Here is a 26,207-nt window from a genome sequence, read left to right as displayed (position 1 = left end):
AAAGAATTTGAATTTCACTACCACTACGCTCATTCAAATTCGTGGCTCATAAATTGGTAAGGTATGCGACGCACCTAATCCCTAAATCCTAAATTATAATCTTAAAAAAATCCGTTTTATTTATACTCAAAATAAGATTTACAGTTTATGATTTTAAGACAGATAGTCACGTAGCGAACATGTTCGCGGTGGCCTCATGATGCTGATGCTTGAAGCGATATAAAACTTCGATGTTCGCGATTCTCAAATAAACGAGGCAATCGCTTTATATGTGTTCACCGAATATCGCTTCGAAACTCTGTGGAAATGTTCCAAAAACGCAAAAACCACGAGCCAAGAGCTTACCTCGTGTTCGACGATGTGTGCTTCTAAGGTTAATGTGAACTTTTTCGAACATTGTAAAGAGCGAACTAGATGCGAAGCTCGCTTCGTCCGAGCAGAGATAAGTTTTACCCCTAAATGTTCGCAGCGATTGTGTCAAACTCATCGATTGCATGTGGTATGCTTGAGAAGGTGCTTCGTGAAGCTTCGAACAGCAATCAATTCATTTTTCGAAATTTTCCTGCCCTGCTTGTATGTATGTAGTCCAGCTCTCTTCTTTGCATTCTGGACGTAGCTCTGCGACATGCCGATCTTTTTAGCCAAATGACGGCTTGAGATGTTGGAATTTGCTTTAATCATCCGCTTCACCTTTTCCTCCGTCTTTTTGTTCTCCGGTCCCGGTTTTCTTCCAGCTCCTTTGCCGTGGTACAACGTCAACCGCTCCTGGAACCGCTTCAACACTCTGGAGACGGTTGAATGGTGAATGTTCAACATTTTTCCCAACTGCCGGTGCGACAGGTCAGGGAATTCCAGGTGTTTGGAAAGAATTTGTTCTCTCGACTCGCGTTAGTTCACCTCCATTTTCGTTGAATCGAAAAACACGACTTCAAGTTTGACAGCATGTAAACAATACACATCAATGAGAAAGTGTGCAAAATTTGGTTGATTTTTACCCAATGGTAAAAAAGTTATGCCCTGTTGAATGTGTCGCAATAATTTCGTATTTGCCCTTAGTGATGTCTTTTTTTACTCGATTAACGCAAATAATCGATTAATTTCAAAAATAATAGAAAAATCAATAATCGATTACAAGCTTTCGGTATAATCGAGCAAATCGAGTAGCTGATATCAATTAATCGAGAGCATAATTAATGAAGGGTGGCATTGAAAACGAAAGTCGCAGAGCAAAAAAATATGACCAGACTTCTCCAAATTTTTCAAAATGTTTTGAGCGACCTTTTTTTTTGTTTTGGTTGACAAACTAGGATTTACTAAGTAATCGATTATTGATTTTAAGCGATTATTTTTGCCGATTAATCGAATGAATTAATCAATCTCTCAAATATTATTCGATTAACGGATAATCGATTATTTGCAAAAATCAGACATCACTATTTGCCCTTTATTTCTTGTTTACTTATTCTGACGTTACTCCAAGGGGTGCAACGTCCGACAATATCGTTGATTCGTTCCAACATCAAACGAATCGGACTAACAAAGTTTTTTGTCGGACGAGTTTTTCTGTTCGCAGGAGTAGACTTGTTGAGAGAACCCACCGTTGAATTGTCAAACAAACGTCTAATGGATTGCCTAATAATGTGGACCAAAGATTTTTACCAGATAGACGAGCGGCACCTTGACAGATATATCCCAGTTAAACTCATTCCGGAACCGGTTCGGATTTCTGAATGGAGTCATTATGGATTCCAAATCAAATGCAACAACCGTTTCCGACTCAGAATCGGTTGTTGCATTTGATTTGGAATCCATACTGACTTCATTCAGGATTCCGAATCAAATTCCGAATGGTTTGACCGGGATATACCGAAAATAAAACAAACATGATTGGAAGCGAAAACAATGGGAACACCATCGACAATCCTAATCTACACTGAAAATAATCGATACGATAAAACCATATGCAATTAAGCATCACTTTCATATGAGTTCTCATGTTGAAAAGAAAAAGAAATTTTACTTTGAATTTCACATGAAAATCCATTAAAAAGTATTTCATATGGTGTTTCAAATTAAATTCAAACAAATTCCACGTGAATACGACATATTTATCCAGTGAATGTTCATTGCTATGCTATTGAGTCTTAAAGTATGAAATTTACACATTTCGCATGACAAACATGTAGTGCATTTCTAATGATTTTGATGTGCTTTTCACACCTTGTTCGCATGAATTCCATTTGAAAACCATATTTCCCACACTCGAATGGATATTCAAGTGGCAACCGTGTGCATTTCATGTGTTTGTGGATTGAAATAATTCAATAGATTTCCACATGATGCTAACGTGTTAAGTTTTTTTCAGTGAGTGTTCTGTATCTACTACACTGAACGACCGAAAGCTACAAACTATTAACACGATTATATGCTGAATTTGATATGAATAACAAAATTAACCTAAACTTCAAGGGTCACCCGGATGTTTTCAATCATTTTCGATCAAATGTTGCAGCATAGGATAATTTTATATCGAAATTTCCCGGTAGAGAAAGCTGGTATCGGCTGACAGCAGAGAATGATCAAATTACAACTTTGTCAGAGTTTCGATAGTCAATGGTGTGTGTGTGAGAGGGGCTGGGGGGTGTAGATGCTAAGGGTATAAGTTGTTCAACTCAAAAGCACGTGTTCCCAATAGGCAATATCTCCTGTGTTGGAAAATTTGATTAGGATAGACTTGCTCAATTTCTAAATGTGATATTGTACGTTTTATTTGATGCGACGAATTGAATTAGCGGGTACATTAATAAATCCAATGAAAAGTCAAAAAAATATGTATTGTCCGAGTTTTATGTGAACTAACTACAAAACTTACAAAAAAGCTTCCAAAGATTAAGGTTTTCATGTTTTGTTTACTAGAAAACTTTTACACAAAATTGCACAACATTTTTCAATTGTTTGATCGAATTAGTGCTTTTGATTTTTTTCCGAAGCAGCTGACAAAAGAGATTATAACTACTAGACATATGCTAGGTCCAATAGTTCGACACATATTGCCCTGGGTACATACACTGAAAGAAATCCAAACGTTAATTCTATTTGCTTCAAACCGCTTAAAATTCATATGAAGAAGAAATGCTATTGTTATGACGCGCACACATACCTTCTATGTGTCAACTGTATAAACTATGTATGCACACACATAAGTTATATGTGCATATTATTATAGAATGGGGTTTTATGTGCCTAATAGTTATGAAATGTGAATGTAAGATTAATATTTCTTGTGAATACACACATTAGGTTTATGTGCCAGCAAATAGTGTCTATATGCCTCCGTTAATTGCAAAAATCTATGTGTAAAATCAATAGGCATAACGTTTACTTTTTTTTGAGTGTACATGTCAAAGTAATGGGATACAACATGCTAGAGCGAGACCCCATATTTCAGTACGTGAATACATGGAGACAGTAGCGCTTTGCTCTCTCTAGTAGTTATAATCTCTTTTCAGCTGACGTTAAAGATACGTAATCGAACTGTTTTTTTCCACTTTTTTGTGCGTAAATAAACAAATAAAAATTATTTTATAAAATTGAATCAACACGACCACACTTTCCATTGAAACACATTGATCCCTAGTCTTTTGCAGGGATAACTGTCAAAAATGCTCACCCATATGGCTACATTTTCTGTCAAGGAAGACAGATAGTGTCGAACGAGGATGTGTTTACATATTTTTTAGAAAATCAATACACGCGTGTTTTTTGTAAACGGCCAATAAGCATGCTGTCAAAATTCACTTTGAGAGAAAATTGCGGCCAAACCGTAACTCTCCGAGAACGGATGTTAATATTTTAAGGAAGAAAAAAGTTTTCTCTTTCGTCTACTGCTAAGATTTATAGTCTGCGGCTAATGGTTTGTCCTGAATTTCCCCTCAAAGTGAATTTTGACAGCATGCTTATTGGCCCTTTTCAAAAAACACGCGAGAATAGAGCATTGCATGAAAATGTATAACCTCACTTTTCTGACAGTTCAGAGAGCTTGTTTACATGATTCCACCCAGTACAAGAAACTTGGTTCGAATTCTAACACCATGTAAACAAGCTCGCTGAACTGTAATCATTTTTGCTCATATGACGTCATCTTGCAATGCTCAATTAAAATCATTCTGAAGTTTTAAAGATTGTACATATAAGGTTTGTTCCAGTACCAAGAGAAACTGGAAGTAGTCCGGAGCAAACAGGGAGAAAATCGTTCCTGTATTTTCTTTTCTTTTTCCTCTTCTGGTAGCAAATCGGAGTGAAAAGGAGCAAGAATTTTTTGCTCCGGAGCAACAGGGAGTGACTTCCGTGTACTGGAAGAAACCTATATATTGTTATATTGCGTACTTCCCACCAACCTGGACTCCGCACTTTCAAAGTGCGAGTGATCTCAAAACTGCAAGCTGTCAAAACGCATGTATTTCAAGTGATAGAGATGGCATTTTCATAGACAGACGTCAAACTAACCAGTCTATAGACTTATCCAGCTGCGTTGGTATTGTGCCGTTTTGACGTTTAAATTGGGAGGAAAACAAATCATTTGCACTGCGACTTGGGAGGAAAACAAACCGCTTGTGGGCTTAAGGGGAGGGCGGTAGTATAAAAATGCAAGATCTCAGTGTGCGTATTTTAAACGTCAGATATCTCAATGGCAAAAATTTAAAGGAGAATGGTAAGTGCGCAGTGCTGTTAGAATCCAGTTTTTAGTGCCACAAGCAATATTTAGAAAAATGAGCTCTATCGGTTCATGAAATAAAAAGAGAATTTTATTCTTTTTTGCGACTCAATTGGGAAATGAAAGGGATACCGACGATTCAACATTTAGAATCATGTTTCGACAGTTAGTATAAAACTGGGATAAAAATAAAAGAATCGCTAACATTTTATTCATCTTATGATTGAAAGTTGGGGGAAGTTCCTCCGATGTTTTGCTAAGTACCTCCAAAGTCGCAGCTGAAATTGATTAGGTGGCGGTAAAACGATACTGATTCCAGTGGGACGATGATGGGGAAAGGCTATGGTTAGGTGTGCGAAAGTACTCGGCGAAGTTGGAACCGAACGCGTCACGAATAATGGCTTCGCAAAATTTTGTTACTTTTTAGGCTGTTTGCGTTGCTGCTGGGAAACATAACGGTAATGGATTCTCAGAAATATGCGAAAGTTTCAAATTCTCAAGCCGTTGATGGGAACTAAGTGGAGATTTGGCATGGGAGTTCGATTAACATGATTGATTGGAAGAAAACAGTCGAATATTGACTCTTAATGGCAGTCATTACTACTCGAATGTGAGCCAAATGTATCCTTGCGATCTGGGTTGGAAACATTCGCCGGGGTTTCGTTTTCACCTGGGTAAATATAGGTACGATTTGCAAATAAACCGTTCACGGTTGAACATTCTCATTTTGTTCGTTCTAGCGTAAGTTAATTGAAAATTAACTAGCCCACGTAGACCATCTATTTCAAACTGACATTTAACATCTATTGCTTCACCATCGGCCCTGCAACGGGAACGGTTTGTGCCGTGCAACGCACACGGCCCAACACCACTGGCATGCGTGTCCCCCCCCCCCCCACACACACATACGATAACGATGGTTACGATAGCAATCAGCATTAAACCCAGGCTCAAAATGAAAATATTATGACATAATAACAATAAAAAACGGATTTCAATGGATACCACAAACATAGGAACGTACACACCACACCGGCACAATTGAACGCATGGTTCGCTGTCATGATGCTGTCTCCAGTAATATCCCCCTGCCCTGTACCTTAAAATGACCATAAATATATACACTGAACAAAAATTAAACTTACATTTGACGTAAAGAACTTGGGGTTTTTACTTCTGCATTTAAATGGAATTGATTTTACTTAAATTAGACACATATTTTAGCAAGTTCTTAAATGAAAATTCTCGTGCATCGTATGAGATGTTAAGTGCCAAACATTTTTTTAGCTGTGCAGTCTCTAACTCCGTGGCTGGAACAAAAGCCGTCCGAATGACCTCTGTCCGTGGGCTCATTGTGGATGTTTGTGAATACACATACGCATGAGGAGGTCCCGTTCCGGAAGCTCGTCTTTTCCGCAAAATTGAATCCGGATCATAATGAACACATTAAATAAGTAACCATATAGGTGCCGGTAGGCCCGCGTACATACGAAACGTTCCACCATAAATCGTAGAGGTAAAAATAACACTCCATTACCTTCTGCTCAGTGCCCATTGGCCACATCGTCCGGTGGAGCTGTGTTGTTTGATTTCACAGCAAGAAAAACGATTTTCTTTCCTTTTGTAATGGGATTTCGTTTCAGGCTTGGGCCGGTCAAAGCTTAATCGCTTTCGGTAAAAAAAAATATATAAAACAGGCTATTCCACCAGGTGCAGGAATAAAAATAGACGTTCAATTGCGGATAAGGAGGTGCACGACAGATGACGCCTATTGTTACGGATGAAATAAGCGCATCCACGGATTGTGATGGCATTTTTCCTTTGCCGTTAAGGAAATGGCCTACGGTGTTGCTCCAACAGTTGACGCGAGCCAATTGGGTCATGAACAGGCCCGTAGACAGGATTTTGTTTATGGAGGGGCTTAAAACTTGATGCATAAATTACTTAATTTTGGTCACTTGAGATAGTCACTTGAAACTGAATGTAGTTTTGAAAATTTCTTAGTGAAAACAGTTTCAAAACTAAGGCAATAGACCAAATGTTGTCTGATACAAGAAATGGTATAGCACATCGACGAATTCTTGCTTTTCAATTTGGTTTTTATTATTAATTTATAAGCTACCGTTTTCACCGTTGGAATTTGCAAAAGTGGTCTGGTGGGTGGTTCCATCATACAACTTGAATCCAACGAAGTGAGGCTGTCCAGCGCAGATTCATACGATATGCGTTATGTCAATTGCCTTGGAACGATCCGCTGAACCTGAACCATACGAAGATCGTTGTCGATTATTAGGACTACACACTTTAAATGATCGTAGACCCGCGTCGTAGACTATCTTCGTGTCTAAGCATCTTATGGCTGAATATGATGTTCCCGATCTTCTATCACAAATTAACCTCTACGCACCAACCCGTGTCCTTTGTTCTCGAACATTTCTGCACTCTGAAATGCACAACACTAACTACGCTGCCAACAACCGATATTAGAAATGACCCGTCGCTTCAACGATTATGACGACATCTTCGACTTCGTAATTAGTTCCGCGCATGCCACTTTAGGTCATTTCTTTCAGCATAGTTCATTAAAGCAGTTCGCTCACGAGGCGACAGGACACACACTACAAAAAATGGGAAAATGTACTTTTGCATATAAAATATTTAAAATAATCCATAAAGAATTGTAAAACGATCCATAAAAAAGTTGTCCATGTTCCATAAAACAAAACTGAAAATCCATAAAACAGTGTGAAGGATCCATAAAAAAGGGTGATTTGATCCATAGATTATGTAAAATTGAACCATAAAATGGTCGCAAAAGAGCACTGAAATAGTAATAAAAGAGCAATTAAAATCAACTAATGCCCCATAAAAATATTGGAAATGTTCCATAAAATGATACATTTTGCGCCATAAATTTACTGACATTGATCCATAGAATTAACAATGTACATTAAAACACGTCGATATGTTCCATAATATCGACCAAAATGTCCCACAGTATTACAAAATGGAGCAATAAAATGTCAGAAAAAGTTCCATAAATTTGATGAAAATGTTTGCTTAGAAAAATTTTCTTGGTCCATAGAAGATGTACAAATGAACATTAGAAATGATTCATATATCGAACGTTAAATTATGGTTCATGGATATTTACAAAACGATCCATAAGAAAAGAAAATGTAAAACGATCCATTAATATGTGCTTATGAACTAGAAAAAATAAATTTAATGAATTCATGCGAAATTTTATGGTAAATTGAAAAAATAAGTTGTGCTTAACAATTCTCATAACAGTGGCAGTGTTTTAACAAGTGAGCTTATACTGGGAGCTAGTGCGATGCGGCTTGGCCGCATATCCGAGGCCAAGGAGTTCCGTTGGACGAGGCATTGATTAACCCGTAGCTGGAATTGCAAGCAAACCTGTGGTCCTCTCGTTTGCCCGGTTTACTTAAACATAGGGGCTATAGCTAGTTAAAAGCCGACTGAGCGGCAGCGAAGTCGGACAGTACACTAGAAAGCGATGTGGCGTAGCCACATTAGTCAGTGTTCGTGTATAAAGTGTCCGTTTTCGCTTCAGATAGTTATTGAGATAGTATTTGCGACTCATGACAGTCTGTATCAGTTGTCTAATAACTCTCAGTGCTCTAATATCATAAATACCCTGACGTTTAAAGAGTTGCCATAATGATTTCAGGTTAGCTGAGGTCAGTTAGCTGACTAGTGGGATACGGAAGCTGAAGTTTAACTATAATGTATGCATTGTTTGTTGTACTTTGACATTACAACCAAATGTAATAAACTTTATTATTAGTACGAATAGCAACAATTTCGCATGAATTCATTAAATTTAATTTTTCTGGTGCATAAGCACATATTAATGGATCGTTTTACATTTTATTTTCCTATGGATCGTTTTGTATATATCCATGAACCATAATTTAACGTTCGATATATGAATCATTTATAGTGTTCATTTTTACATCTTCTATCGACCAAGAAAAATTATTTAGCAAACATTTTTATCAAATTTATGGAACTTTTTCTGACATTTTATTGCTCCATTTTGTAATACTGTGGGACATTTTGGTCGATATTATGGAACATATCGACGTGTTTTAATGTACATTGTTAATATTCTATGGATCAATGTCAGTAAATTTATGGCGCAAAATGTATCATTTTATGGAACATTTCCAATATTTTTATGGGGCATTAGTTGATTTTAATTGCTCTTTTATTACTATTTTAGTGCTCTTTTACGACTATTTTATGGTTCAATTTTACATAATCTATGGATCAAATCACCCCTTTTTATGGATCATTCACACTGTTTTATGGATTTTCAGTTTTGTTTTATGGAACATGGACAACTTTTTTATGGATCGTTTTTAAATTTTTTATGGATCATTTTTGTTGTTTTAGCGGCGCAAACTTAGGGCTGCCTGTTCTACCTATTCCAACGCTGTTGCTGTTGCCGTGTTGGAATAGGTAAAACAAAATCCATAGTGAATATTTTTTGTGGCATCTGTTCTGTCGCCTCGTGAGCGTAATACAAATACAAAAGAATGTCGAAAATCATTGCAAACCTTCTGATTGGGCAGGCAATTTGTAGATGCGCAGAAACGGTTCAACACCTATTCAACTCAAATTTATAATAATTTTCAATTTGAATGATGATACATTAAAGACTATTTTCAGAAAAGTGGGAACAACTAATTATTTATCTATTCAAGTATTCAGATTTTTCACAGATCCTAATCTTTTATGAAATTGATACTTTTTATATAATTTATTTATAATTAATTAATTAATATCAACAGACACAGTGTGATCCTAATGATAATTTCTTAATCTATTTAAAAAGTCAAATTGTAATCTGCTACGTGGAATGTGAAGATCGAACTCGGATGACACTCTGTTTAAGGTCCGCTGCAAACCATTGATGGCACCGTTTACTCCATAGTTGGTCCGGCGAAAAGGTAATCGGAGGAATAAATTATTGCGAAGGGCGCGAGGGCGAACGTTCATGTTTATCGCACTGAGAAGCTCGAGGCAGTCAATTCGATCTTGCAAAATATCCGAAATCGTCATAGCACGGAATAGATCCCGTCGCACTTGCAATGTATCGAGTCCAATAAGCAAACCCCGGCTTTCATAACTTGGCAGCTGGTGAGGGTTGCTCCAAGGCAATCGACGAAGGGCAAACCGAACAAATCTGCGCTGTACTGTCTCAATTCGATGGACACCGTTGAGATAATGAGCGTCCACACAACTGAACAATATTCCAGAGTTGATCGAACGAGTGAGCAGTAGAGAGATTTCAAGCAGTAAATATCTGAAAAGTGCTTAGATATTCTCATTATGAACCCCAAACAGCGTGATGCCTTTGCGACAATATAGCTGATATGCTGTTTAAACGTCAGTTGTTTATCGAGAAAAACTCCGAGATCTTTGACGCAATTCGCTCTGTCAATTGTGGATTCAGCTAGACAGTAATCGAATCGAACTGGCGTTTTTTCCTCGAGAACGTAATGACCGTACATTTCTTGGGGTTTAGGGTCATTCGGTTGATCTCGCACCATTCCGCAAAGGTTTCCAGTTGGCGTTGAAGGAAAGCTGCTTCATCAGTATTCCGGATTCTATGGTATAACTTGAGGTCGTCGGCGAAAGACAACCGTGGTCCTTCTAAACAAAAGTTAACGTCGTTGAAATACAGAAGAAAAATCAATGGACCGAGATGGCTGCCTTGCGAAATACCAGAAAGAACTCTTCGGATACACAATCACCTATCTTGACTGCTAGACGACGATCACTGAGCTACGATTGCATCCAACGGAGAATATTAGTACCAAAGCCAAGTCTATCCAATTTTGCCACTGCAATAGCGTGATTTATCTTGTCAAAAGCAGCTGAAAGGTCCGTGTAGATAACGTCAGTTTGAAGGCCGTCCGACATAGCATCTGTAACATATTTTGTGAACGACAGAAGATTCGTAGATGTTGAACGTTTCGGCATAAATCCATGCTGAGTCTCGGAGATATACTGTTTGCAGTGGCTGGAGATGGGTTCCAACACAGCCATTTCAAACAGCTTAGGAACTGCGCTTAGCGTTGTAATAGCACGGTAGTTGTCAACTACCTTTTTTTCACCTTTTTTGTGAACTGGAAACATGAAGGAGGATTTCCAGAGTTCGGGAAATACTCCGGTTGTTAGCGACAATTGAAACAGATGACAAAGAGGTTCAATTAGACCGGCAGAGCATTTTTTTAGAATAATAGTTGGTATACCATCTGGGCCCGCCGAGGTTGAAGCCTTCATTTTGCTAATCGCCAGTTGTACCATATTATTGTCGATATTGATAGAGTTGAAAGACTGGTATGATTGAGGTACATTGAGAGCCGCGCGTGAAGCCTGGGTCGGTGTCAGTTTCTCGTTGGAGAAAACACTCGCGAACTTTTCAGAGAATAGTTGGCAGATATCCTGTAAACTAGAGCTCATACGTCCTCCATAGCTCATCGTTGAAGGCAACCCGGATTCCTTTCTTTGCTATCATTAGACAGGCTTATTTTTCTAGGCAATTCTTCTACTAGATCATTGAAACTATGGCAAAAGACAGACCAGTAATTTTGTTTGTTGACATGTTAAGGGTGTACAAAAATACTACTGATTTCTCTACAAAGCATAAATAAGAACTATAGCTGTATTTACCTAGATTAAGCAAATATCATATTTAAGCACACGAAGCTTACAGGTTTCATTTCGGAATTCATAGATTTTGGACAATACAAAAGAGATGTTTCAATGAAATAGTTTACTAAACTAGCCAGAATTTTATCCACTATAGGACTGTTCACTAATCGAAATGAAATCCCCTGATTACTGTTATCTTGCAATTTACGTAAATTTTGTTAAATGTAACCAGAGCTTTGAAAATTGACATCCCTGCATGAGCTTGAAAGAGAACCGAAATTCAATTTCTGCCCGCTGCGATTAATAAAATGTTTGGTTCGTTTCCCCCGTCATTTATTCTCCCGACATAGCGCATTTGGGTTCGCATATGTTCGGTTTCAGAAGCAAACGGAATTTTGTTTCTAGTCTAGCTCGCTAGACGCAGCTCACTAATCCTCGAACTGTCCACGTAATAACAAATGAATGCTTTGGTTGGTGAAGGAATTTATATTTCCTCTGCACACTCGATTCTGCATGAAATTTCAGTCAGTTGGAAAGTTGAATGACCGAGGCGTTGAATCTGAATGTCAGCTTCGATAAGCAGAAATAGTTAACTGATTTTGAAATTTCTAAGCACTGAATTGATGACACCACTAGAATTACTCGAAACTATAAATATGGGTGAGCAAAACAATTTTAGCATCACACTTGCTTCCGACAAATCAAAGAAATCGCACTTGCTTCTCCTGTACCGAAGAGACTTTCTTTCAGATTTCTATGTTTTTAAATTATTGTAATTTATCCGATTTCTATGAATCTTTTGCAAAATTTTTTTGTCAGCGGCAGTTTTCGTGATGCGAAGATGCTTGCAGTTACATTTTCTAAGTCAATTCAAACAATCTGCTCAGTAATTGGTTCGTTTTTATTTAGCTCAAGTTTTTTTTTTACAATCATTATCAAGATTGGAAGAGATGCATGACTTCTTGAAGCAAGCTGTAATGCTTTTTGATTACAGGTTTGTTTTACCGAAATTTAGGAAACAATTTCAGTCAACGTTGTTCCATCTAACGTTGAATGTTGTGCGGAAAACGAAGACGTTCTGAGTGCATAGAAAAGATAGAAGAGGTGCTCTTGAGGCTTCTTAGATTAGCTGATTCTTTTTCCCTCCTCCGTGATTTCTGATCATCTCTCATTTTAGTCCAAAACTAATAAAATACAGATCGTGAGACTGCTATATACTGAAGACATAAAATCAAAATTAATGTATTGTTTATTAACTCTGAAAAATGCCCTTGCCTCAGAGATCCGGCTAGTCATACCCAGTCAAAAAGGGCAAGTTGCTGGCTAACGGGGGGCTATTTGGCAACTCGGATGCGCTAATTGCCCTTAAATTTGCCAGCAAATTGCTGGCAATTAGGGGGCTATTTCAAATGCAACATTTGGGCGATTTGCCGCCGTCATTTTTTGCCGCCCAACCCGCCCTTTAATCGCCCCCAAATCGCCTATGGAACGCGCCATTTAATCGCCCTTAATTGCCTAATATGAAAATTAAAAATAATATTTATTTTCGGATTCATTATCTACTCACACATGCTTACCAGTATAGTAGGTAATCACCACCAACTTATAGGAAGAATCAAAGGTGAAATTGGTATTGCACACCAAAACTCACAATCTGACGTTCATTAAGACTTTAGGTCAGAGATCTTGTTCTACTATACTTACACACGATTCCACAATTTCCCACATTCGTTGGCTAAATGAAGTGCACTAGACAAACAAAGTACAAGTGAGAACACACCAATTGTTCAAAAAACAATTTTAAGCTTAAGCCAAACATGAACCGCCATGTTTGAAAAACGCAAAAAACAACCAAGTCCATTTCAGCCGCCAGAAAATTTGTCTAAGTATTGAAATTGCCTTTAAATCGCATTCGCAAATTACATTTGTTCCTAGGGGCAATTAGCACAGGCAAGTTGAGTTAAACTTTTTAAATCGCCTGACCATGTTCGTCCGCATTTTTTTTGACAGGGTAGGTTTTCAATGAGCTTGTGATTTGAAATACAAATGTTCGAGGGTTTTCGAGCTTTCGATTTTCTCACTGATAAAATGACAAAAAAGAGGCTTTTAATTTCATTGGGTCTTAGAAGCGATTAGCTTGCCTTTTTGAGGGTTAAATGACCCAATTTTTGACTAAGTAACTAGCATGCAGACATGAGCTAAATTTCGATGAAAGCGATTCAGATCTCATCTTATCTTGATATACCAATCATCAACCGATCGGTGGAAAACACTACATATTCGAATTAATTCACAAAAAAACAATTTCAATGCGACACGAACAATTTTTATGAATATATAATGAACGATTACTCGCACAAAATCAATATGTAAATTAATAAGCTCACACTGCACCAGAACACGGTCAAATTCCTTGGAGATCACGTTTTCGCCCATTCCCCCATGCCCCAACTCCAGAAATAATCAGGGACATATTTGGCATGGCACCGTTGCGTGTAAGTGCCATTAAGGGCCATACGCGACCGTTTAATCTTTTCCGGTTCGCTTTCGGGCGGTAGTCCTGGCGACATAAATCCATTGAATTGATTAAATGGTTCGGCAATATGTGTCTCACGTATTGACCGCTCACGGTACGGTCCTTTTGCATTAGACTTATCTGCAGGTACGTATCCCTGATACTGCTGGACGCTTCGTGTCGTTTCGATAGTGATGTCCTACATCAAGGCAACTCTCTAGGGAACATATTTTGAACATGTACCTGCAGTCTCACCTCTGTTGACCGTTGCTCGTCAAGTTCGTGTTTGCGTTAACTCACAGGAGGAGGAGCACGTTGATGGATTCTATGCATTCTACAGCTTGAGATCCAAAGTATAATTTGAGTAAACCCGGGTGCACAGTCTGCAAGTTTAGCTTCGATAAGTGGATGAAAAAATATTCAAATAAATCAATAAACCCACAAATTCAAACTCTGCTGCACTGATCTGCATTTATTTTTTGCACACGATTTTCGACTCACCTCCAGGAAACAAAGCAATAAATTATAGCATCCTCCCTAGCTGCGACACTGCGGGACCTCTCGCCAAACGGTTAGATTTATTGTCACTGGGTGGAAGGAGGAGAAGGAGGCTCATGAGATCTAGGGATCCAACTGTTTCCGTAGCCTTCCGGGACTGACCACTATTACCAAACGATAGACCACCGTGCCTGGCCCATGGGGGGAAGCTACTCCGAACCCGCACAATCGGCAGCCAGTAGTGGTTTCCCAATAGGAACAGGAATTTCCCCGGGGTGGCTGCGGCAATGCTTTGTTGAAACCCATTCGTTGATTACAAAATGTTCTTATGAACTGGAAAGAGATGAGAGAGAGTGTGTGTGGGGTTCATTCGGCGAAATTGTAAATTGATTTCCAATTGATTTGTGGTTCGCCAGTTTTGAATCCGGGCAATGATGGAAGATTGTGTGAATCAGAACACCGGAGCAAATGCTGCCTCCGATTTGGATATAGGTTCGATTCCGAGGCGAAATAGTATGTAATAACCCTCTAAGAACGGTTGGTTTCAAAATCGTCCAATGAACCGTTCAACAAACGTCCATCGTTGGACCTGTGTTGAACGATTTTGAAACAATTTTTTGGACCTTTCAGTGGGAATGATGGCATGTTTATGATGGGAACTATGATTAGAGATGTGGGTACGTGTTTGGTACGTTTTGGACTTGTAAACTGATAGCTGATATATTTATCCCGAGTACCTATAAAAGTTGTGCAATCGAATTATATATGTTCTCTTTTCCTTTTTCCAGGTATGTACCCGGTTTCGCATCAATCAAAAATCAATTTCCACCAAAATATGATTCAGTTATGGTGACAACTGAAAATAATAAAAAAAAATAAGTGAACTTTATTTATCTCGAAGACAGGTAAGTATCACCCATACACAGAAAAAAATTCATTTAACATTAACAGTTCAAGTTTTGATTTCGTTTTGAAACAAAATTAAGGGTTGTGATTGCCGGAACATTAATATAGTGTTGTGTTGTGTTTTTTGGTTCAGTGTACTCTTACAGTTCGGTTGATGTTTTGATCGCTCCAGATATTTTATTATTTTTGACTATTTTGTGAAGTTCTAGTTTTTGTTTTTTTTGTCAATCGGATTAGAGTTTTGTTTTTGCTGTAAATTTAATGAAGTTTTTAAGTGTTTCCTGTTTGTTTTTGTATTGTGAAAAAACAGCGAAGAAAGAAACTCGTCAAACTTGTGCTACTTAGCCACCAAATATCCTCTCAACTGCAGCGCCGCCTAAATCTGATTGTTGGCACTATCAGATCTGTGCGCACTATGGAAGAATCAAAGCAAAACTAAAACGTTTTGTGAGACACCTGCCTGTCAAGCCTGCAATTACAAAAAGGATGATGCTTTAATTTTTATAGAGGAAGTTGATTTCTACACGATATTCTTACAGGTAAATACAAATTATTTGGATATGAAATATAAAAGTGATGGTAAGAAACTGCTTTTACTTTATTGCGCAATTTGCCAAAATTTGTTAAGAAAATTTTGAAGAATTGCAAAACCTACTCCGAATTGTAAAAGGTTATGTTATTATTTTCATATTGCGACCGTGATGTGTATATTTCCACTGTAAACATCCTGGACCGAGGTAAAAATATTCAAATTCATTGAATGAAAATTGGTCATATTCAGCTGCAGTCATTTTCAATATTCAGTGACGCAGCTGAAAACGTCAAACGAACAAACTGCCCATTCATCCATGCAGATTTTCATTCGTCTTCGATTATTACACGAAGCGACCGTGCAGCAACGGATCAAACGTGATGCGTAGGTCCTGGCACAATGTAAGCGATGATGATTGTTGTTTCATATGGTTCACCGGAATTTGAAAACATTTTCCTAGATTAGTGAAATGAAGATATTGCACGATATTCAACTGAATGAATAAGGATGGATATTTGAATGAATATTTTTTCTATTCACCGCGAGACGCGTCAGGTTCATTTTCAGCGGTCAACAAAGAGCTTCGATTATTTTTAACTGTGGTCCTTGATTACGTCGGAGAATCCGCCCGTCCAATAAAGGAAGGATATGCGGTTTTCATAGCTTATCTTACTTGCAATAATATCCTCCGAAGTAAAATGAGTCGAACATATAATTTCGGCGCACTTACCGGATAAGTGCAAGAGCTGCTTCTATTTATGAAACAATGGATAGCCAGACGAGGGAACTTTGAAAAAGGTGGTAGAACTGATGCACCTATATAGCTCAGGCAAGCGGGAACAACACATTTTTTCATTTCCGAAATCTGTCAGCTATTTAAGTAACGTCAGATTTTTGCACTTATATCTTTGATAGATTTCTATAACTTAACGTTTTTCTTACCATTTTGAATTCCGTTTTGAAGATATTAGAGAAATCTTCTTAAACACACAATAAATTCACCGTATTTTGACGGATGTCAAATTTCCCATCATTTTTACATACGTGCCATCTGTGAGTCAATCACGCTTTGATTCGCCAATGGCAACTTCATGCGATCACTGTGCAAAACCGTCGAATTGGACGAAGATTTCATTGAATGCATGGGTTTTTGCAAAAATGTACCAAGTACACAAACCGCTTTTCATAATTCTCTTGGAAAACCCAAATATATTTTGGATGTGTAATAAGTGTGTCATGCTGATGAAATTCGCTCGTTTTCGCTTGGGTATGCTATGCTATTGCTGATAAAACGGATGACGTCTGTGCTGAACTAAAGGCCGAATTATCCAAACTATCAGCAAATATCGCGCCTCACTATAAAGATCTCCGTTTCTTCTCCAATCCGACCAAATCCCGGTAACAGGCGTGATTCGCTGGTGGGTAACTTTTTAACTGGACGGCATTTCAGTTGGACCTCCGCTAGTTGGGCCGTTGCCCAGCTTAAAAGCATCTGATTGCTAAAATCTCATGTTAAATTTATTTTGAAAATCAATCTGACAATATATAGAGTTATGAACAGATGTATTTAGACTATTACGTCTCCTTTGGAGAGTTTTTGATGTCTGTCAGTCGGTCCAACTAGCGAATCAAATTGCCTTCGCCTTCAGAAGAAGTATGCAATCCTCTGATTGAACCCGGCCTTTCTATGATCCTGTCGAAGACTCCGCCACGATTATCTATGCCGCTATATTAAGATACACAGCCGTCATTTTGAAGGAGCGTCAATATTGAGCGCTATGCAGTTTATACCATGGAAACCCTGGATCCCGCACCACAGTTGATCCTTTCCACCAACGTTCAGCGATCTTCCTAGTCCTGTATGTGTTTTTTTTCCTTTTTTATAGCAGAAAAAACTTATAAAAAGCCCTGAGTATACAGGAAAAAATGTACGAATCGCTACTCAGGGAACGGGTGATGCCACCATTCCACCCTACTCTAATTCAACTGCTTAGTAGGGTTACAGCACACACACACCAGTTCTCCACAATCCACACAGACTGGTAATTTCAGCATGGCAGTCGGAAAGCTGGGTGTGGGTCGAGACAGTGTTTCCCCTACGAAGACAATCTGAGGGGCAAACTTCAGATTGTCTAATTTGCCGAGCCCGTCGACTTCCTTGTGCCATTTACCCCACGACTCGGCTCTCTTTTGGAACTTAGCACGTCAACTCCCTCTTTGAACCATTCAGCATCACTTACTCGTTGAGCTCCCGACTTTTTCGCGAAATGCTCGGTCTAGCATACTCCGATGAAGAATTCCACGACGAGAAAAGCCAAAACCAAGCCAACCTGCCAGGTGTCGAGATCAGTTCGGCGACTTCGGTGGAGCAGGGCGTCCGGTTCACTGGTGCCCCAAAGAACCGCGACTGGTGGTGTTTCGTCACGATCTACTCAGTTTAGTCCCCAATAGTGAATCTAGCTTACGCCGACGGAGAGCCCCCCGACGAAGGAAATTCTCCCGATACCGATTTTTCTTTGGTTTTAGCACAACTTTTTGAGCCCTTTAGATCCCTGTCCAGTGACATTTAGCACCGCAACTCCTTTAGGCCTGTTGGTTCCCCTCTCATTTCGCTTCACTTCCTCGACGAGCCATTCAGCTCCCGACTAGACTAAAATCTTGTTCGGGAACTACTCGGTCTAGTGCCCGACGATGGATCTATCCTACTCCGACGGATAATTCCCCAGATTCCGGTTCACTGGCGTCGCAACGAGCCGTTACTGGCTGTTCAATGCTGTCTACTCGATCTAGTCCCTGGCGGCGGATCTAGACTACTCACGAGCTACCCAGTAGGATGTCGAGGTCAGTCCGGCGATTCGGGTAAAGCCTGACATCCGGTTCACCGGCGCTCCGATGACATGATTCCGGTTTTGCGTATCGTACTACTCAACTAATCCCCGACAGTAGATCTAGTCTACTCTGGCGGAGAGCTCCCCGACAGCGTAATTTTTCCCGAACCCGATTTGTTGTTTCAAGGCGGCCTTCTAGTCAGAGGCGCTGCTCCGTTGGTCCCTTCTCCACGTCCTCCGCAGCACGGATAGTACACTCGACACTACTCAGTTGATCACATACGAACTTCTTCGAACCAAAGGCATTAGAAGACCACGTGATCTGGCGAATCTTGCACGTTCATACACTCCGGACAAACGGGTGAAGAAGGTCTTCACTGTGTAACATCCCTATATTTGTTTGCGTCTCTTGGGTGCTCTTTTTGACGGTTCTGTCTGAAATAGCTGCCTCTTCATTCGCGAACTTTTCACTTTCGCCTATTTTTAGTGGGCTAATTTTATGGCACAGAAATCAAATTATCAATATTCAAGTCGGGTGTTGCTGAGCACGCTAGTGTATAAATACTTAAAATCTATCGACTAATAGCGGATCCAAGTAACCACTAAGCTGTAAAAATGGCCACAGTCCCAACTACAAATATATTTAAAATGACCTTTAAGGCGGACGAAGCATTGTTTTCAAGTGTTATGTTTGTTAGTCCGTGTTACAACTACAGGGTTGTTATACCCAAGTAACCATAAGCATTAAGCCATTGCACTATATTGGCTATACATTTGCACTAATGTTGAATTGAAACTCCATTACAGCATTAACAATGCAATAAAGCCCTATATTAGCATCAATAATGCATACATGCACAGCTGGAATATAGCATTATCACGTGCTCTATATGCGCATATAAAGCTGATTTAATGCGTACATGCTTCAAGGATCTTGAAAGCATGTAAGCTTTACATGTGCATTTAGTGCCATTATAGAGCAAATTATAAGTCGATATAATGCTACATTAGAAGTGAGTCAATTACAGTTTTAAACAGAACATTTTATTTTAATTTTTTTCCTTTTTTCATACCGAAAGGAAACATAAGAAAAGGTTTTAAAACCATGGCGTACAATGACAGCCAACTGAAGCTTTCTAATAGCATTAGTAGTGCCAATATTAGGCTTTCAAATGTGACATTTGTTTGCTGGTGCTATATAATAGCATTATTGCTGCAAAAACGAGCTGTCAATCTCTACACAGTAATAGTACTATATTTCGTCTTTTCTGGCATAATACCAGCATTATATCAGTATTTAGGGCTTCACGGCTCTATAAGACTGCTTTATATGTGGCTTTAAAGGAAATATTAGGCAACGTTATAATGCTTATTGGTTACTTGGGTACTACGTTCACACTACTAGTTAAAACATGCTTTAATGCTATCGTGATGACATTTTTCTTGTTGATAATTATTATAACGGGTTTAAACTCTGTAGTGTAAACATAGTATTAGGCTCTGAAATATTGCTTCATATACCCAGAGATGATGTTTATAGAGATGCGTGAAGACTGAAGCCAAAAGTTCCAATCGAGCAATGTGAACAAATATGGTGGATTTAGGAAGTAACGTGTGGGGAGTATTGTGGCTGAACTAAAAATAAATTCTTGTAAATATGTTCACATATGAAGAGTATCAACTTTATATTCATACATACTAAATAATTTTCATGATACAAATAAAATACGAGTAATACATTAACAATTACAAATCCATTGAACGGCAGTTTGTACTCTCATTTGATATAGCTGGTAGATGAAAAGAACGAAAATTATAAACTATTAATTTTGAATTGCACCAGCAAAGTAGTCAACTGTGTGGCAATATTGTTATTACTCATCAACTGTATTCTCGAATATGTCCTCTCAAGTTCAAAGAAAAACAGGTAGAACGGGTGCCTTTCGAATTTCATGATTGAGTGATTTGCAAAATATGTGTGTGTGTGTTAACCTTCCTATCTCCCACTAGCTGGTAGTGATTTACAGAAAAAAGATGTTTGCATGTATTTAAACATTCATGCAAATAACTTGGTTCACGGATTTAGGAAGGTGTTAGCTCAATTGACTTTCCGATGACCCATTTCGTGTACAGTGCCAGACATGTTCCGAGGTCATCGTTCCATCAACTAGCCCCGCCTTACTGTAATGTTTGTATCAATTGGATTGCAACATTACAGTAAAACTTTCGATTCCATTTAAGCAGGAAATCGACGCGAATTTATTATAATGGTTCAATTTGTATATATAACATAACACATGTGTACTAGAACTTACCATTTTTTCAGTTTTCTACCTTCATTCCTATCTCCCATTTATGTCTCCTTTAACTCTCATCCACATTTCTTGAATTTCTGCTTATTTAAGAAAAAATAGGGGAAATAATAAAAAAGAACTGATAGACTCCGTGTTTTCCTCAGCGCTTCCGTTTCTCCTAGTCTGGTGTCACTGCCTGTTGGACTTGTGTCAGTTGTTCCATTGGAGATCTCCAAGGAGCTGTAATTGTAGGAAGATCTGACTTCTATCCAGAAGTATCAGTTTTTCACATTAATAGATTATATGTGTACATTACAAAACAATCCCGTGTATAATGCAACCATTTTTTGAACATTTATATGTACATATACACACATAAACACATACACATATGAACACACATGTATACATAAAACCGATTTAATCCACCCATCAGTGGGATGAGACACCTCTCATACACATAACTGTTGTATTATTCATTAAATTGCCAAACGCACGCAAAGCTGGAAAGCAACTATATGTGAGACAAGCACAGCCTCGAGTCCTGCACGTATAACACTTATAATAAACTGAATAAATTAAAAAAAAACAATAACAAAACAAACCAAAACTCAAAACAATGAAGCGAAAAAAAGTTATTCATAAAATGGATAGAATGATCCATATAAATCAAATTAGTAAAACAAATCAAATTAGCTCAAATAAAAATCAGACAATATTAAAAAAGTTATGAAATTAAGAGAGTAAACTAAATTGTTTCAAGCTAACTAACTGTCATCCAATAACTAAAAGAACTGACTAAACCGAATTAATAAAATGAAGATACTGAACAATATATGAACTGGGAAAAACTAACAATTTAATAAAATGATTAAAACAAATGAAACAAATAACATGAATAAAACAATAAAAAAAATTATTGAATAAGATAAATAATATGAATAATGTGGATAACACTAACCGCCATGTTTGAAAAATGCAAAATCAACCAAGTCCATTGCAGCCACCAGAAAATTTGTCGTCCAAGTATTGAAATTGCCTTTAAATCGCATTCGCAAATAGCATTTGTTCCTAGGGGCAATTAGCACAGGCGAGTTGAGTCAAAATCGCCTGACGATCTTCGTCCGCATTTTTTGACCGGGTACTGACTCCATTCAGATATCCGAACCGGTTCCGGAATGAGTTTAACTGGGAATCAGTGAAATCGTTGCATCAACTAGTCAAGTTCAGACGGCGCTGTCGATGCTAAGCGGGGACATTTTTTTGGTAGCTCGCTCGAGTCGCGCACATACATAGTAAAATAATTGTGATGTGACGATAAAATCGCTACGTCAAATTACACTATTCCAACGATATTTTTGCCTACCAACACATAACACAACAGGAGAAACGACCTACCGAGCGATTAACCTCGATTTACTATTAAATATACTATATTTCACTGCAAAATTTTGTAAACTATGGGAGGAACACAAAATCACTTCCGAGAGATTCGGCAGTGCTGCCCATGCCTTCGTTAATTTGCAGTGCACTATATATATACCCAGAGATGATGTTTATAGAGATGCGTGAAGACTGAAGCCAAAAGTTCCAATCGAGCAATGTGAACAAATATGGTGGATTTAGGAAGTAACGTGTGGGGAGTATTGTGGCTGAACTAAAAATAAATTCTTGTAAATATGTTCACATATGAAGAGTATCAACTTTATATTCATACATACTAAATAATTTTCATGATACAAATAAAATACGAGTAACACATTAACAATTACAAATCCATTGAACGGCAGTTTGTACTCTCATTTGATATAGCTGGTAGATGAAAAGAACGAAAATTATAAACTATTAATTTTGAATTGCACCAGCAAAGTAGTCAACTGTGTGGCAATATTGTTATTACTCATCAACTGTATTCTCGAATATGTCCTCTCAAGATCAAAGAAAAACAGGTAGAACGGGTGCCTTTCGAATTTATTAAAGCTAGAAGTCACTCGCTGTTTAGTGTTTACTCAATATTCCTGGTTGCCAAAACTAGCAGACAAAACAACTTGGTAAACCGTGCAGCCAAATTTACGCTTTATTTCTCCGCGTGTTGCATATACCCATATACGGTCTAAGAAAAATTTGTGAAGCTAATATAAAGCTTATAAACATCGGAGAGCTTAGTCAATATACTGCTTACTTTAGTGGTTAGTGGTTTTCTGGGGAGCTATAGGCGTTCTCACATGATTTCGTTACATAGAAGACTTTTTAGATTTTGGTTTGAAACCTAGTGCCAGATTGTGGAGTTTTTAATGTCGAAACATTAAACATTATTCTATACCAGTCTAAAACGGTTCAGACATAGTGAAAGATGTTACATCGGTATAAACAGCCAGGTCTTCGTCAAGCCTAAGAAAGCCCCAGTTGCTAATTTTGCTGATTTTTTCGTTGACGGTCCGATATGATGATGATCTTTGTCTGGCAAGGATTTTTTGGCCAATTTTGAAAGCTTTATACTTGTACATCTTTCTTGTTTGGGTTTTGGCCTCTGACTACAGGACTTACTATGAATAGATCCATCCTTAGTGTGGGCCTCTAAAACTACCGTGACCCAGTAAGCCCATGTGTGAAGACTGCACTGCTCTGAATTAAAAGTGTAGTACAACCAAAGCACAAAATTCAACCTCGGTTCCTCGGAGCAAGATTCTCCTCTCAGAACCGTTTCTTTTGTGTATAGAAACAGCTGAAACTGGCGAGCATGCTACCATGGAAAAGTTGCACAAAATTGCTAAGTGAAATTAAATTTGAATAACCTCAAACATATCTGTAATTATAATTTTCATCCACCATACTGCACCGGGTCGCTTCAGCTCCAGCTGCGTTTCGCTGATATTTTTGGTTATGTTTCGCTCTTGTAAATTGTTTCTCTACAACTCGTATTTATTTGCGGGAATTCCTTTTGCATCTGCCTGAAAAAAAAACTTAATTAGATAGTCCCGAATAGCTTTACTAACAAAGATTTCAGGTGTTCCGTAGGAAGTTGACAAAATGCACTCCAATCGTGTGACCGTAACCATTTGTGTCGTTAACTTTTCAGTAAAGATTTTTTTTTAACCGCGCACCTATATCAAGCTGAATCATACATTCGTACGGCGAAGTAACAGAAAATGTTTCGAACAAAGATTTTCGACAAACTTCCGAGCTCTTTACGGTTTGTTCCCGACATAAACCAGCGTTTCGCTGGTGGTGATTTTAAACTTTCTCTCGCCACCAGCTGCGACGGGGAAATCTTCCCGGACCCTGGAAATACTGGCTGCAAGCGGGACCCGACGAGCGAATTAATTATTCACAAACCTCAAAAAGTTTGAAATCTAAATCCGTCCTGCTTCCTGCTTGTTGGCTTTTCCGTCCGTTTCAACTGGCGTTGTTGTTGTTGCTGTTGTTGGGTTGACTTTGGTGACGGAAATGCTACTGCCGCTGCTGCTACTGTTTCTGATGCAGTTGATACACATAAAACCGACTCAGGCCGCGGCCAACATCACTCGGTCCTCGTGGTAGACTATGCGGGCCTGTCAGCCGTAACTAGGTCGTTTCATCAAACGACTCATTCCCTGCGCAATCGGAAGTTTATATTTTCATTTCATCAATGACGGATGACGGGGCGCGGTTTCTGTTGGTTCTAGTTAATCAAACTTCGTCAGTCGCCGCACGGCTTCTACGAACAATCCATCAGGTGTGTCGATGCCGGCTGAAGCTGCGAGGTCTCTAGCTACGGCATTGCGGCTCACGGTCGGGTCGGAAAATGTGAAATTGACCGTTGAAAACAAAAAAACAAAGCAGAGATTGATTGAGTTTCGCTGGCGTGATTTGAATAATTGAAAGAGTCGTCATTGTCGTCCGTTTTTGACATCGTCCGAGTCGGGAGTCACCGATTAACTGGGGCTAGTTTGAAATTTATGTGACAACACAGCAAACGTTAGGGATTTTAAATCTTTCAATTAATTTCATATTTCAATGCTGGTTATTCCAATATAATTTATTTCATGGCTGAAACTTGTCTGTCACGTCACAAGAACTTGATAAGGATGAAAATGTCATTGTCTCCAGAAATCTATCTAGAAATAACGGAAATCAAATGAGAATGTCAGTGGAATAACGCAGTATTGGCAAATGAAATCGTGATAGAAATTTTGTTTTTGTCGCAGTTTCTCCAATCCACATGGACGCTTAGAAATATAACGCAATTTGAAACTATCCCACACTCACATAGGGCAAACGTAATAATTGTTTCGCCACAGCTGGTTGAGAAGACCCGCGTTCTTAAGAAAGGCCAGTAATACTTTTTGTCGGGAGGGTCGTTGGCGAGGATCTCTGATGGATGTCGCCAAACTCCGGACAGTTCACTAGTATATACTCCACCGTGGATCGGGTTCCGCACGTAACGCATATTGGTGGGGAGACACGCAATACGACATGTTGTACTCTGGTCAGTCAAGCGGTCGTGCGAGCATTTGACGCGCTGAAGGTTTCCAGTACTGCAGCGCCAATGACAGGCTTCGGTAATCCCAGACTTCATCCGGCCCAAAATATCAGCGGCCAGGACAAGGGGGGTAAGACTTCTGCCGGCGTGTCTCCCTTTGGTCGCCAGACAATCCTTGCCGCCGTTACTGCAGTGACCGGAAACCCAACAAATTGTGGTGAGCGAGTCATACTGGGCCTTGCTAGCCTTGATGAAAAGGTGGCGGAATTTCCCGACTTTAGCGCCTATATAGCCGCCAGAAAGTCAAACAGTACAACGATGGGTCTATCCTTCGGTTTCGGTACAGACTGGCAATTGGTGGGATTGGTGGGTCTGTATATTTCTGATAAATCTTGTTGAATGTCTGTAACAGGAATCCGTCTTCGGCTGTCCGTTCCAAAAATCCCAGTGCTCGAGGACCTCCTTCCATTAATTGGGTATCGGTTCACCACTCTAGATGAGGTTAATACTCTCCATTGTCGCCCGCTTGGCTACTGGCGGAGAATGTCAAGGTCGTCCAATCCGGCAGATTTACCGAGTATCGATTCCAATGCCGCATAAAGTTCACTTCCAGTGAAAGGTTGATTGTGTACCTGTCCTGAATCGGGCTCGAAGCGGACGGGCCTACTATCAGCCCATTGCTTATTCGCAGGAACGCATGTGGGGTGATGCCTACAGAATCGTGATGGCCAAGACCAAAGGGGGCTCTTCACCTCCAGAACGGTCTCC

The 26,207-nt window shown here is 39.0% G+C and overlaps 1 protein-coding gene across 3 annotated transcripts in view; it reads left to right on the top strand.

Moving 5' to 3' along the window:
- LOC131681153 (uncharacterized) overlaps positions 1-26,207 on the top strand; it is a 1,013,105-nt gene that overhangs the window by 106,704 nt on the left and 880,194 nt on the right. The window contains exon 1 of one of the 3 annotated variants that reach the window (XM_058961873.1): positions 15,846-15,862. The exons of the other annotated variants lie outside the window; for them this stretch is intronic. The gene's annotated coding sequence lies outside the window, so the exon portion shown is untranslated. Of the gene's footprint in view, positions 1-15,845; positions 15,863-26,207 lie in introns of those variants that run through there. 3 annotated transcript variants of the gene reach the window in all.

The sequence above is a fragment of the Topomyia yanbarensis genome, chromosome 1 (assembly GCF_030247195.1).
Source record: "Topomyia yanbarensis strain Yona2022 chromosome 1, ASM3024719v1, whole genome shotgun sequence".
NCBI lineage: Eukaryota > Metazoa > Arthropoda > Insecta > Diptera > Culicidae > Topomyia > Topomyia yanbarensis.
Note: the sequence above shows the minus strand (reverse complement) of the source record. Positions and strands in the feature narration are given on the sequence as shown.